Raw genomic sequence first — 15258 nt, forward strand, 5'->3', positions numbered from 1 at the left:
CCCAAAGATAAAGAAAAGGAGTCAGACAAAGTTGAGGACAAGGAAGATAGCGACGATGGATACCCCCAAGTCAATTCCACCCTGATGATTTTTGCTGATGTTGAGAGCAAAAGTCGACTGAAAGTCATCAACCGAGAGGTGAATATGGTTGCTCCGGCGACACCAAGTTATTTGAAATGGTCTCAGACTGCCATCACGTTCGACCAGTCCGATCACCCAACGCATATTGCCACCCCTGGGAGGCAAGCTCTGGTGGTCGACCCAGTGGTTGAAGGCACTCGACTGACCAAAGTCTTGATGGATGGTGGCAGTGGTTTGAACATATTGTATGCTGAGACGTTGAAAGGGATGGGCATTCCGATGTCCAGACTCAGTGCCAGCAACATGAGTTTCCATGGAGTCATTCCTGGGAAGAAGGCTGAATCACTCGGCCAGATTGCTCTTGATGTGGTTTTCGGTGATTCCAAGAATTACCGCAAAGAAAAGTTGACATTTGAAGTTGTAGACTTCCAGAGTGCCTACCACGCTATTTTGGGCAGGCCGGCTTATGCACGCTTCATGGCCCGACCATGTTATGTGTATCTCAAATTGAAGATGCCTGGCCCCAAAGGTGTGATCACTATTACGGGCAATCGGAAGAAAGCGGAAGAATGTTTTCAGAAAGGTTCGAAGATCGCTGATGCTCAGATGGCAGTGGTGGAGTTGCAGGAATACCAGAAGACTGCAGACCCGAGTGATTTGTTGCGAGCCAAGAAGCCCGCCACAGAATCGGCTTTTCAGTCGACTGGCGATACGAAGACAGCTCACATCCACCCGACCGATCCCGGCGCTGCTCCGACTCATATCTCGACAACACTCGACTCCAAATAGGAAGAAGCGCTCATCCAGTTCCTCCGTGAGAATTGGGACATTTTTGCATGGAAGCCTTCTGACATGCCAGGTGTTCCCAGGGAGCTGGCTGAGCATCGCCTAAGAGTCGACTCAAAAGTAAAACCTGTCAAGGAACATCTCCGACGGTCCGCCGTCCAGAAGAGAAAGGCCATTGGCGAGGAGGTGGCTCGGCTCTTAGCAGCGGAGTTCATCCGAGAAATTTACCACTCCGAGTGGCTCGCCAACGTTGTTATGGTCCCCAAGAAGGACAAGTCACTTCGCATGTGCATTGACTTTAAACATATCAATCGGGCCTGCCCGAAAGATCATTTTCCTCTCCCCCGCATCGATCAGATAGTCGACTCGACTGCGGGATGTGAGCGATTGTCTTTTTTAGACGCCTATTCCGGGTACCATCAGATCCGTCTGTATGGACCTGACGAGATCAAAACAGCTTTCATCACTCCATTCGGGTGCTTCTGTTATGTTACCATGCCGTTCGGCCTCAAGAATGCCGGGGCCACATTCATGAGGATGATTCAGAAGTGTTTGCTCACTCAAATCAGTTGGAATGTGGAGGCGTATGTGGATGATATTGTGGTCAAGTCGCGAAAGGGTTCCGACCTGCTGGCTGACCTTGCGGAAACCTTTGCCAACCTCAGGAGGTATGATATCAAGCTTAATCCATCAAAGTGCACACTCGGAGTTCCTCGCGGAAAATTACTCGGTTTTCTCGTTTCCGAACGGGGAATCGACGCCAATCCAGAAAAAGTCGGCACTATACTCCGAATGAAAAGTCCTGTGCGAGTGCACGACGTCCAGAAGCTTACTGGTTGCTTGGCCGCTTTAAGTCGATTCATATCTCGTCTCGGTGAAAAGGCATTGCCCCTTTACCGATTGATGAAGAAGTCCGACAAGTTCGAGTGGACTCCTGAAGCTGATGCAGCGTTTGCAGAGCTCAAAGCTCTGCTCTCCACCCAGCCGGTGCTTGCTACCCCAATCAGTAAGGAGCTTTTGCTGCTTTACATTGCAGCCACAAGACAAGTCGTCAGTACGGTACTTACGGTCGAGCGGGAAGAAGAAGGAAAAGCCTTCAAAGTTCAGCGCCCAGTATATTATATTTCTGAAGTTTTGACCCCGTCGAAGCAAAGATATCCTCATTATCAGAAGCTTGTATACGGGATTTATATGACCACAAAGAAAGTTGCTCACTACTTCTCTGATCATTCCATTACAGTCGTCAGCGGCGCTCCATTGTCAGAGATCCTGCATAACAGGGATGCAACCGGTCGAGTGGCAAAATGGGCGATTGAACTCCTTCCTCTAGATATCAAGTTTGAGGCAAAGAAAGCTATTAAGTCCCAGGCAATCGCAGATTTCGTCGCCGAGTGGATTGAATAGCAGCTGCCGACTCAGGTTCACTCGGAGCATTGGACCATGTTCTTCGACGGTTCCAAGATGCTGAATGGTTCCGGTGCCGGAGTAGTGTTGGTCTCCCCCAGAGGAGATAAACTCAGTTATGTTCTTCAAATCCACTTTGATTCCTCCAACAACGAGGCAGAATACGAAGCACTTTTGTATGGGTTGCGCATGGCCATTTCACTCGGCGTCCGTCGCCTCATGGTCTATGGCGACTCAGATTTGGTGGTTAATCAGGTGATGAAGGAATGGGACGTCAGAAGTCCAGCCATGACTGGTTATTGCAATGCAGTGAGAAAGCTGGAGAAGAAATTTGAGGGGTTAGAGCTTCATCACATACCCCGACTGAAAAATCAAGCAGCTGATGATCTGGCAAAAATAGGTTCCAAAAGAGAAGCCATCCCCAGCAATGTGTTTTTGGAACACATTCACATACCATCAGTTCAGGAGGATCCCTTCAGTGAAGAGGCCCCGCAGCCAAAAAGCGCCACGGATTCGACTGAAGTTGAAATTCCAGCTGTAGTCGACCTGATCATGGAAGTCTTGGTCATCACTCCCGACTGGACAGTACCGTACATTGCATACATCCTAAGGAAAGAGCTCCCAGAGGACGAAGAAGAGGCTCGACAGATCGTCCGACGATCCAAGGCCTTTACAGTCATAAAAGGACAGTTATATAAAGAAAGCGCGACTGGAGTCAGTCAGAGGTGTATTACACCAGAAGAAGGTCGGATGATCCTTGATGATGTCCACTCGGGGACCTGTGGTCACCATGCGTCCTCTCGGACCATTGTGGCTAAAGCATACCGAGCGGGATTCTACTGGCCAAGAGCCAATGAAATGGCAAAAGAGATAGTCGACAAGTGTGAAGGATGTCAGTATTACTCCAATATGTCGCACAAGCCCGCGTCAGCCCTAAAAACCATTCCACTCGTCTGGCCCTTCGCTGTTTGGGGGCTGGACATGGTTGGACCGCTGAGAACAGGCAGGAGCGGCTTCACTCATGTGCTAGTAGCAGTCGACAAGTTCACCAAATGGATTGAAGCCAAGCCTATCAAGAATCTTGACGCTTGCACTGCTATCAGTTTTGTCAGAGGGTTGATATTCAGATATGGAGTTCCGCACAGCATCATCACTGACAATGGGTCAAACTTCGATTCTGACAAATTCAGGGCCTTTTGCGCCTCTCAGGGTACTTGAGTCGACTATGCTTCCCCCCAGTCGAATGGGCAAGCAGAAAGGGCAAACAGCCTAATTCTCAAAGGACTGAAACCCCGGTTGATGCACGATCTCAAGCACGCAGCAGGTGCATGGGTCGACGAGCTTCCATCAGTCCTTTGGGGATTGAGGACAACCCCGAACCGATCGACCGGAAGAACCCCATTCTTTCTGGTCTACGGAGCCGAGGCAGTCTTGCCGAGTGACCTGCTTCACAACGCTCCCCGAGTCGAGCTCTACTCTGAAGATGAAGCAGAACAAGCCCGGCAGGACGCAGTCGACCTCCTGGAAGAAGAAAGAGAAATGGCCATGATCCGATCGACCGTCTACCAACAAGACTTGCGTCGATTCCATGCCAGAAATGTGAAGGGTCGAGCTTTCCAAGAGGGAGACTTAGTCCTCCGAGTGGATCAGCAGAAACCACACAAACTCGCCCCTACTTGGGAAGGCCCCTTCATAGTCACCAGAGTCCTTCGCAATGGAGCATATCACCTCTACAATGTCGATCGCCAGATTGATGAGCCGCGAGCCTGGAATGCGGAGCTTCTCCGCCCCTTTTATACTTGAATTCTCACTCGGATGAGATGTAATAAGAAAAAACTCCTGTAGTTTATTTTTCAAAGACAAGAGCGTTATAATTTTCCCAGTGATTGTTATTGTTTTTTGTTTGCGAATGAAATCCCCCAGTGGGTGGCTTAGCTGCGAATCCGTTTCGCCTAAGTTTGAAAAAAATCCTACCGAGTGCAGAGCAGTCCTCCCACTCGGGGGCTTAGCTGCAGTCCAGTACTCGCCTAAGTTCGCTCACTTGAGGACTTAGCTGCAGTCAGGCACTCGCCTAAGTTTGAAAAAATCCTACCGAGTGGAGAGCAGTCCTCCCACTCGGGGGCTTAGCTGCAGTCCAGTACTCGCCTAAGTTCTCTCACTTGAGGACTTAGCTGCAGTCAGGCACTCGCCTAAGTTTGAAAAAATCCTACCGAGTGGAGAGCAGTCCTCCCACTCGGGGGCTTAGCTGCAGTCCAGTACTCGCCTAAGTTCTCTCACTTGAGGACTTAGCTGCAGTCAGGCACTCGCCTAAGTTTGAAAAAATCCTACCGAGTGGAGAGCAGTCCTCCCACTCGGGGGCTTAGCTGCAGTCCAGTACTCGCCTAAGTTCTCTCACTTGAGGACTTAGCTGCAGTCAGGCACTCGCCTAAGTTTGAAAAAATCCTACCGAGTGGAGAGCAGTCCTCCCACTCGGGGGCTTAGCTGTAGTCCAGTACTCGCCTAAGTTCTCTCACTTGAGGACCTAGCTGTAGTCAGGCACTCGCCTAAGTTTGAAAAAATCCTACCGAGTGGAGAGCAGCCCTCCCACTCGGGCGCTTAGCTGCAGTCCAGTACTCGCCTAAGTTCTCTCACTTGAGGATTTAGCTGCAGTCAGGCACTCACCTAAGTTTGGAAAAATCCTACCGAGTGGAGAGCAGTCCTCCCACGCAGGGGCTTAGCTGCAGTCCAGTACTCGCCTAAGTTCTCTCACTTGAGGACTCAGTTGCAGTCAGGCACTCGCCTAAGTTTGAAAAAATCCTACCGAGTGGAGAGCAGCCCTCCCACTCGGGGACTTAGCTGCAGTCCAGCGCTCGCCTAAGTTTGAATCACATCCTGCTCTGCAGTAACAAGGGGCAGGTCGACTGCCGCCTCCTCCTTAGAGAGCTTCGCCACAAATACAACGCGCACTTCATCCTGCTCTGCAGTAACAAGGGGCAGGTCGACTGCCGCCTCCTCCTTGGGGAGCTTCACCACAAATACAACGTACGATCCATCGCTGACCCGCAAAGACGACGAGGTGCAGGTCGACTGCTACCGTCTCCTTCAGAGCTGCGCTGCAAATACAAAGGTTGTGTCGAATAAAGAACGATTTCCACTCGACGGGGAATGCATAAAGATATTCGACGATAAACCAAGTTCGGATAAATCCTAAAGGTTTTTGTACCACAAATCAAAGTGCTCGGGCATTCAGCCCGAAAGAGTTTAACGGTTACAAAAACCACTCGGCATTCCGAGGCGAATTTAAAGTGAGGCATAACAGTTTGTTCACTCCGCAGGAGGAGGCCTGGCAGGCTCGACGAACTCATCCAGGTCGACGCCGTCGACTATCCGAGTGGCTGCAGCAATGAAAGTCTCCATGAAAGTCCGGAAGTCATGTTTCTAGGTGTTGGCGACCTTGATTGCTGCTAGTTTATCTTGTCGCACCTTCTTGCAGTGGACACGAACCAAAGACAGAGCCACATCAGCGCCACACCAAGCAGCAGACTTCTTCCACTCCTGCACTCGGTCAGGGATTTCATTTAGTCGAGTCATCAGGGACTCAAGATCATTTTGGAGCACAGCCTCTGGCCAAAGTGCCGGGTCGATCCGCGACATGGCGACCTTCAGTCGAGCCATGTAGTCCACGACACCGTCAATGCAGGATTCCAGTCGGAGCAGATTCATGGCAGTTTCATCTTTCACAGGAGAATTGATTGGATCTAAACCAGGTTCGATCCGCCCAGTCTCCTCCTCGAAGTTCTGGCAAAACTCTGCATCACGATCCAAGGATAAGTCAATTTACATACGCCGAGTCGACACAAAAAAATCAGTCGGAACAAAATGTGCACCTTCAAGCTTGATGAACAACTTCTTGGCAAGACTCCTCAGGTAGCTCTCCAGATCGTCCCTCCTGCGAGCAATGCTTTCCATCTTCTCGCCCAGGATGAGATTCTCCTTCTTCCAGCGCGAGCACTCCTTGTTGGCGTCATTCAGAGCAGACTTCAGCCTGGTATTCTCTTCTTCCCACTGGCCGACCGAAGCCAGTTTCTGTGCAGCTAGAGCGGTTTTGTCGTCAGCCTCCTTTCGAGCAGCATCCAAATCCTGGTCCTTCTTCGCCGGAGCTTCTCTTAGTTTTTCTACAAAGAAATGATGCCTGATTCATAAAGAGCAGAAGGGAACTCAAGCTTAAGACAGACCGGTCGACAAATTCGTCTTACTAGTGGCGTCGTCCTTGACCCATTGCAGCTCTGTCTTGGCCAGCTCCAAGTCAAGGTTCAGTTGGATCTGCTGTTTCTCCAAGTCAGCAAAGCGAGCTCCAAGATCACAAGATTTCTGAAATCAAAGGGGAGAAGTTATTTTTACAACAAAAAAAAGTTACTAAGGCTACGGTCGACTGCCTGCAGTCCACCATAGCCTCGGGGACTACACCCAGCGGGTGCACTTTGCGTGCCCCCACCGATTCTGATCCCACTCGACCGGCCCGCCAGAGTCGAGTGCAGGGAGTAAAATATATATATATATATATAAGAAAGAGCTCAGACTACAGTCGACTGCTAGCAGTCGACCGCGGTCTCGGGGACTACACCAAGTGGGTGCACTTGGCGTGCCCCCACCGGTTCCGAAACCACTCGACCAGACCGAGTGGAAGAGACAAACTATCAATTCGGTTTACACTCGACAAGATACAAAGACTACAGTCGACTGCCCGCAGTCCACCGCAGTCTCGGGGACTACACCCAGTGGGTGCACTCAGCGTGCCCCCACTAATTCAAAGTTCAAGCAACGCACCCAGTGGGTGTACTAACGCAAAGATTTTCAGAAAGGAGTCTTTAGATATCATATCCTAACAGAACAAGCGGCGACCAACTAACCTGAATGTTGCTTTGGAGAGCCGAGCTGGCGTCATAGGCAGCCTGACTGGAGTCTCGCACCATCTTCATCTTCTCCATCATGACACCCGCCTGGCGTATAGCTTCCCTGGCGGCATTCACTTCGTCTTATGGGACATGATGGGTCGCAAAAACCGAAGGTGGGCCGATAGGGGCCTGAGCAGTCGACGAATAAGGCAAGGCACTCGACAGTGGCACGGCGAAGGTAACAGAACCCCGATCGGCGTCGCCAGTGTCCTGGACGACTGGTTCCGCCCTCGGTGTCGACCGTAGCGCCTCGCTTGTAGGAGCTTGCCTACTCTTCCTCGTCAAAGGCCTCTCGGGCTCTTCAACATCGTCAGGGAGGTCAATAACGTTGGGAGCTGTGCAGGGTGCAATTGCCAAAGTCACATCACCCAATGATGCACATTGCAATCGGATCGACCAAACAAAGACAGTACGGCAGAAATCATACCCAGATTAGAAGTGACCGCATCCTCCATCACCTCGTCCTCGTCCCTGTAAGCTGAGGTCCCGGAAGTGGCAGCACTGACAATCCCAAAGTCCGTCCAGTTAAAACAAGAAAAACAAACAGCATGAAGCATCGAGTGAATACGAAAGCAGACACTCACGCGGAAGCAACGGGGATGTCAATCTTCATCTTCGGCAACGCCTTCCGAGTCTTCAGCTCTGCAACTTTGGGGTGCTTTGGCGCTTTCTCAGTCGGGGTTGGTGAAGAGACCCGAGGACGCTTCAAAGACTGACCAGCCTGAGCAGTTACCTTTTCACGGGCACTCGGTCGTTCTTGGTCGAGCTTGGATCGCCTCTCCCGGCGAGGAGGTGACTCGACTTCTACTCCATCACTTGAGTCGTCCCTTCCTCCACCCCCTTCATCGTCGGAAGTCCACTCGCCACTGTCACCGCCGCTCGCCTCGCCTTCCAGAGCTTGCTCTTGCTCTCCGTTGGGCATTGAATACATTTCAATAATGGCCTGAAAGAAAGCAGGGAGAACAAAGTCAGTCGACGCAGTGTATGCAGGAGCGAATCCAAATTACAAAGCAAAAACTCAGAATCAGACCTTCTCTGCTGCATGAGACTTGTCGAATGGAGGGACTCTCCTGGCTCCCCTGGGGTTGTCCTTGTTCCCGGTAATGCCCGACAGCCACTTCTCCAGTGTGTCGTCATCGACCTCCTCCGGGTGGATCCGAGTGGAGTCTTCAAGACCCGAATACATCCACATCGGATGGTCTCGGGCTTGAAGAGGCTGGATGCGCCGCTGAAGGAAGACCTCCAAGAGATCCATACCGGTGACCCCGTCACGGATAAGCTGGACCACTCGATCGACCAGCACCCTCACCTGCGCCTTCTCCTCCGGGAGCACCTTCAAAGGGGAGGGTTTCCTCACTCAGTCCATGGTAAAGGGAGGGAGGCCAGTCGACTTCCCTGGTGTCGACTGGTCCTTACAGTAAAACCAGGTCGACTGCCATCCGCGGACTGAGTCGGGAAGAATCATGGCCGGAAAAGAACTTTTCCCTCTCATCTGGATACCAAGACCCCCACACATCTGAATCACTTGCATCCTCTCGTCACTCGGGTTAGCCTTTTTCACCGTCTGGGAGCGACAAGTGAAAATGTGCTTGAAAAGACCCCAGTGAGGCCGGCAACCCAGGAAGTTCTCACACAAAGAAATGAAAGCGGCGAGATAAACGATTGTGTTGGGAGTAAAGTGGTGGAGTTGTGCCCCAAAGAAGTTCAGAAACCCTCGAAAGAAAGGGTGAGGAGGCAAGGAAAATCCACGGTCGACGTGGGTGGCAAGAAGAACATGCTCAGCCTCCCGAGGTTGCGGCTCAGATTCCTTCCCTGGAAGTCGCGCCGAGTCATAGGGGATCAGCCCCCCTTCAGCCAGGTCGTCGAGGTCTTCTTGGGTGATCCTCGAGTGGATCCAGTCGCCCTGGATCCATTCCTTCGGCAGGCCGGTTCGCGAGGAAGATCCACCCATACTGGTCGCCTTCCCCTTCGACCTCGCCGTCGCCTTCTTTTCCCGCTCCAGAGCCGCCGTCTTCTAGTTCCCCATTGTCGCCGGCGAGACGCATACGGAGCGGTGGTGCTGGGGCGAGAGCGAGCGCAGCGGAGGGGCGTGAAGAGGAGAAGAGGTAATGGGAACGCACTATTCAGGAGACTCCGGTCCAACGCCTTATATGAGGCCGCTTCCGAGTGGCTGACGGGTAGGCCCAGGCGGCTCTATCAAATCCCGTAACAATCGCGCGCGCGATACGTGGCGAAAAAGGTGGCGCAAGGATCGAGGCGGCTCCGCTCTATCCCATCCGATTACTGCGGCCTCCCCCGTCCCACGCGCTTCCCAAAATTCGGATCCCACGAAATCCATGGACAACAGAACAACTTGTCAAACCAAAGATCTCCTCCGCACCGTCACTCGGAGCCTTTCGAGTAAAGAAACTCACTCGACAAAGAATTAAGAGTGGATCAAGGCGACTGGAAAGGAAGTCGCTGTCAACACTCGAGTTCATTGATCCGAAACAAGGTATGCTCGCGGCATGAAGAACGAGTTGGAAAAATGCTCAAACCCTGTCCCACTCAAACCTCTATCGATTCGGGGGCCAATGATGAAGCTGTGTACCTAGGGTAGGTTCATGGACCTGTCCAAACTGACCTACCCAAGGACATCTCCAGAAGAAATCATCTTTCGATCGACTTGAAGGTGTCTCACTCGACATACTTGAAGATACTCGACCAAGAAGCAATCACTCGACCAAGACCAAGCCACTCAACGGTCAGGTGACCTAAAGGCACTCCGCATGCTACCGGTCGGTTATTAAGTAGCTTTTATGGTCATCATAGCACTTTATTACTAGCGTTACCAGTAACGCCCTGCCTTAATGTACATTGAACCCTTTGTATCGTGGGTTGGCTGGGGTCCTGGCGCACTCTATATAAGCCGCCCCCTCCACAGGCACAAGGGTTCACACGCTTGTAATTCACACACGCATAATCCAGTCGACCGCCTCCGGGCTCCGAGACGTAGGGCTATTACTTCCTCCGAGAAGGGCCTGAACTCATAAATCTTGCGTTCCTACAACTCCTCTATAGCTAAGATCTTGCCTCTCCATACCTACCCCCCTACATCACTGTCAGACTTAGAACCACGACAGGTATGAACTCGACCTCTCTTGTATTTGTAAATATGATTAGTTCATCGTTCCTGATTCAGCCTATTATGAAATAAACATATTTGCAATGATAATTAGAGATTGTAGTAGCTTATGCCATGCTTAATTAGCTAGAATTTTATAATGGCTTACCTTGCATGCCAACATGCTATTAAAATGGTTGTCATATGGTATGATAGGGTGGTATCCTCCTTTGAACGATTCGGGTGGCTTGACTTGGCACATGTTCATGCATGTAGTGGAAACAAAATCAACATAGACTCTACAATATTTATGCTCATGGTGCATTATATCCTACTCATGCTTGCATTCGGTGTTGATTAATTTTAATGCATGTTCATGACTATGGTCGCTCTCTAGCTGGTCGCTTCCTAATCTTTTTCTAGCCTTCACTTGTACTAAGCGGGAATACTGCTTGTGGATCCAACTCGATAAACCCCAAAGTTGTTCCATATGAGTCCACCATTCCTACCTATATACGGTATCTACCTGCCGTTCCAAGTAAATTTGTATGTGGCAAACTCTAAACCTTCAAATAAACATTCTGTTTTGTATTCTCGAATAGCTCATGTATCAACTAGGGATGTCTGTATCTTCCATGCTAGGCAGGTTATTCTCAAGAGGAGTGGACTCTGCTCCTCACTCACGAGAAAATGGCTGGTCACTAGGATGCCAAGTCCCATGCTTTAAGCAAATAGAATTAAAATAATTGCAAACAAAACTCCCCCAGGACTGTTGTTAGTTGGAGAGGCACCCGTTGTTTTGGGCAAGCCATGGATTGATGCATGTTGGTGGTGGGGGAGTATAAACGTTACCATTCTGCTTGGGAACCGCCTATAATGTGTGTAGCATGCAAGATATCGAGATCTCCCGGTTGTTATGTTGACAATGAAACTATACCGCTCAAAATATTATTCATATCTATTTCAAAACTGAGCTCGGGCACCACTACAAATCCCTGCTCCACTCTGCGAAGAGCCTATCTATTTACTTTTATGTTGAGTCATCATCCTCTTATTAAAAAGCACCAGTTGGAGAGCACCGCTTTCATTTGCGTCCATTACTATTAGTTTACATGAGTATGACTTGACTGGATCTCTTTTACCATGAATTGCAATCTCTACTCAGTCCTTGATCTTTAAAGGTGCTCTGCATTTTTGTTTTGCGGTCTCAGAAAGGGCTAGCGAGATACATCTTGTTATATCATATTATGATTGTTTTGAGAAAGTGTTGTCAACCGAGATTTATTATTATTGCTCACTAGTTGATTATGCCATTGATATGAGTAAACGTGAGACCTAAATGTTATTGTGAATATGGTTAGTTCATGATCTTTGCTAAAAAGTTGAATGATGTCTTTACAAATTTGCAACAACAAGAGCAAACAGAGTTTGTAAAAGTTTTTCTTTATCACTTTTAGTTTATCAACTGAATTGCTTGAGGACAAGAAAAGGTTTAAGATTGGGGGAGTTGATACGTCTTCGTCGTATCTACTTTTCCAAACACTTTTGCCCTTGTTGGACTCTAACTTGCATGATTTGAATGGAACTAACCCGGACTGACGTTGTTTTCAGCAGAATTGCCATGGTGTTATTTTTGTGCAGAAAAAAAAGTTCTCGAAATGACCTAAAAATCAATGGAGATTATTTTTGGAATTAATAAAAAATACTAGTGAAAGAATCCCACAACCTATCCATGAGGGTGGGGGCGCCTATCCCCCCTGGACGCGCCCCCCTGCCTCGCGGGCCCGTTGGTGCTCCACCGACCTCAACTCCAACACTGTATATTCGTGTTCGGGGAGAAAAAAATGAGAGAGAAGGATTCATTGCGTTTTACGATACAGAGCCGCTGCCAAGCCCTAAACTCTCTCGGTAGGGCTGATCTAGAGTCCGTTCGGGGCTCCAGAGAGGGGAATTCGTCGCCATCGTCATCATCAACCTTCCTCCATCACCAATTCCATGATGCTCACCGCCGTGCATGAGTAATTCCATCGTAGGCTTGCTGGACGTTGATGGGTTGGATGAGATTTATCATGTAATCGAGTTAGTTATGTTAGGGTTTGATCCCTAGTATCCACTATGTTCTGAGATTGATGTTGCTATGACTTTCCTATGCTTAATGCTTGTCACTGGGGCCCGAGTGCCATGATTTCAGATCTGAACCTATTATGTTTTCATGAATACATGTGAGTTCTTGATCCTATCTTGCAAGTCTATAGTCACCAACCATGTGTTATGATCCGGCAACCCCGAAGTGACAATAATCGGGACCACTCCCGGTGATGATCGTAGTTTGAGGAGTTCATATATTCACTATGTGTTAATGCTTTGGTCTGGTACTCTATTAAAAGGAGGCCTTAATATCCCTTAGTTTCCAATAGGACTCTGCTGCCACGAGAGGGTAGGACAAAAGATGTCATGCAAGTTCTTTTCCATGAGCACGTATGACTATATTCGGAATACATGCCTACATTACATTGATGAATTGGAGCTAGTTCGGTGTCACACTATGTTATAACTGTTGCATGAATAATTGCATCGGACATAATTCTCCATCACCGATCCATTTCCTCCGAGCCTTTCATATATTGTTCTTGGCTTATTTATTTTTCCACTGCTACTATCACAATCACTACAAAAACCAAAAATATTACTTTTGCTACCATTACCACTACTATCATATTACTTTGCTACTAAACACTTGCTGCAGATATTAAGTTTCCAGGTGTGGTTGAATTGACAACTCAGCTGCTAATACTTCAGAATATTCTTTGGCTTCCCTTGTATCCAATTAATAAATTTGGGTTGAATACTCTACCCTCGAAAACTGTTGCGATCCCCTATACGTGTGGGTTATCATAAACATACTGCCTCTTGCTATGTACATGAGCATGCTTACTCAAGGTAAAGTCTTCCTGCATTTGTCATGCTGCAAAGGAAGAAGATCTACATGGACAGTTCAACCTTGCACAGATGCACCTCTGGCTCTTGCTCCGATTGAAGTTTTCCTGTAGGTTCCTATACACATCCTCTCTAGACAGGCAACCTGGTCAAATTATCCAATGTGTGTGACTAACTATAGAGGATAAGATAAACTTTGCTCTAGGATCCACGATAACATGAATGACAAATCATAGCCATTACCAACTTTTCTTCTAGCCATCCACAAACTACCCACCCATTGATCCACGTGGAAAGGGGAGGGGAGGAAGAAAATCCATGGAGTGTGCCATACCCCTAACCCATGTGAAGAGGCCAAACTTGACGCTCCCGCGGATGCTATAGCGCAACTACACTTCAGCTTGTGGTCGGGGCGCCTCCCTCCCATGCCGAACTGGGCCGCCCCAGCAACTCCATGGCGTCCCTAAGCTCCGCTCGCAACAGTCGTTGCTTCCTCAAGCACCTGCGTCAAATAGTAGGAAGAGGCGGTTCAGCATCATCCAACATAGAGGAGTATCATCCAGCGTAATGGAGGCCGAGGGCATTGGGGCAAGCGAAGACTTGCGAGGTTACCTTGGCCAGCGGGGTGAGGTGAGGCGGCAGCGGAGAGCAGGGTGAGGTGCGGCAGGGGCGGGGGCGGCGTGCGGAATGAGTCGTGGCAGCAGCTTGAGGGAAAAGCTCAGGATGATTCTCTCGGGTAGGGTTCGCTCTGGCTCGGGTGCGGGTCGGCGATCATGAAACATTTTTCTTTTTAGATGTGGCCGCCGTGCCAGAGCGGCTGACACGCGTTCGGCGGGAGCCGGTTAGGCGGCGTCCCATGGCCCAAAGCAAATTTTATGGCCCATGTGATAGGAAGCTGTGAAAATGAAATTGTACGGACGAAATTTAGTACCACCTCACGTATATGTTTTAAATTCAAACTTAAAGCGTAAATTCATGGGAAGAAGCGTATTGTGACGGTGAACCCATGGAGTCAATACGTGCTTTATTATTAATATTATTATATATATAGGGAAAAGATTTCTACAAAACCACGACAAAGATTTATTGCACCTTTATATATGAATATGATTTAGAAATCGTGTGATATTCGAATGCAGTAGGTTGGATACACTTTGAGTCAAACAGTTATTTCATCCAATACAATCTGCTCACATGAAAAACAGTTCACCTTATGTCAATCATACAAGTACTGAGGATTACCTCGCTTAAAAAATGCATATCATTACAACACATGGACAACAAAGGGGTCTTACAACATAATCCATTCAGAGACGTGACACGACATGCAAGTATACTAGTCTAATGACAATTTCAACTGGTATCTAAAGAAGAACTGGCATTACCCTGGGCTTCAGATAGTAGAAGCAGCGGGACCTCCTCCATTGTCAAATGCAACATTTTTACTTACTCCAATTCTTGGCTTGCTTGCATAATGCGTGCACCTAATTGCATAATTTCCAGCCTCAAAATCAAGATTACCTCATTCATGGCAGCGACACCTTCTCTTTCTGCCTCTAGTATAGCCTCAAGAACTGTAATATCTGTGCTCAGACTGCTCTCCAATGGTGTTGCCACTGAACTGCTACCATTTGGTAACATGGATGGCGCACTGCTTCCACAAATAGATTCTGGGGTTGTACATTGTGTCCTAGTTTGAACGGCATCCTGAAAGGTTTCCGCTGGACATAAGTAAGAGATAGTTATCGCATTATCTGGGCAGTAAGCTTACATGGTAAACGACATACGAATTATTGTCGAGCATGGCAAGCTATATTTAAATGGTTTGAAGCAACATCAGCCGAAAATAAATTAAAATGGTAACATGAGAGGCAATGTACCATCGCTATATTTAAGTTGCCCAGGCATATAACCAGTTGAAATAATCTGAGAAAGCACTGAAATAGTGTGGCCTCATATAAACTAGGAAGACAGTCTTGTGATGAAGTTCACAGGAAAAGGTAAAGAGTCAAA

The sequence above is a fragment of the Triticum aestivum genome, chromosome 4A (genome assembly GCF_018294505.1).
Source record: "Triticum aestivum cultivar Chinese Spring chromosome 4A, IWGSC CS RefSeq v2.1, whole genome shotgun sequence".
NCBI lineage: Eukaryota > Viridiplantae > Streptophyta > Magnoliopsida > Poales > Poaceae > Triticum > Triticum aestivum.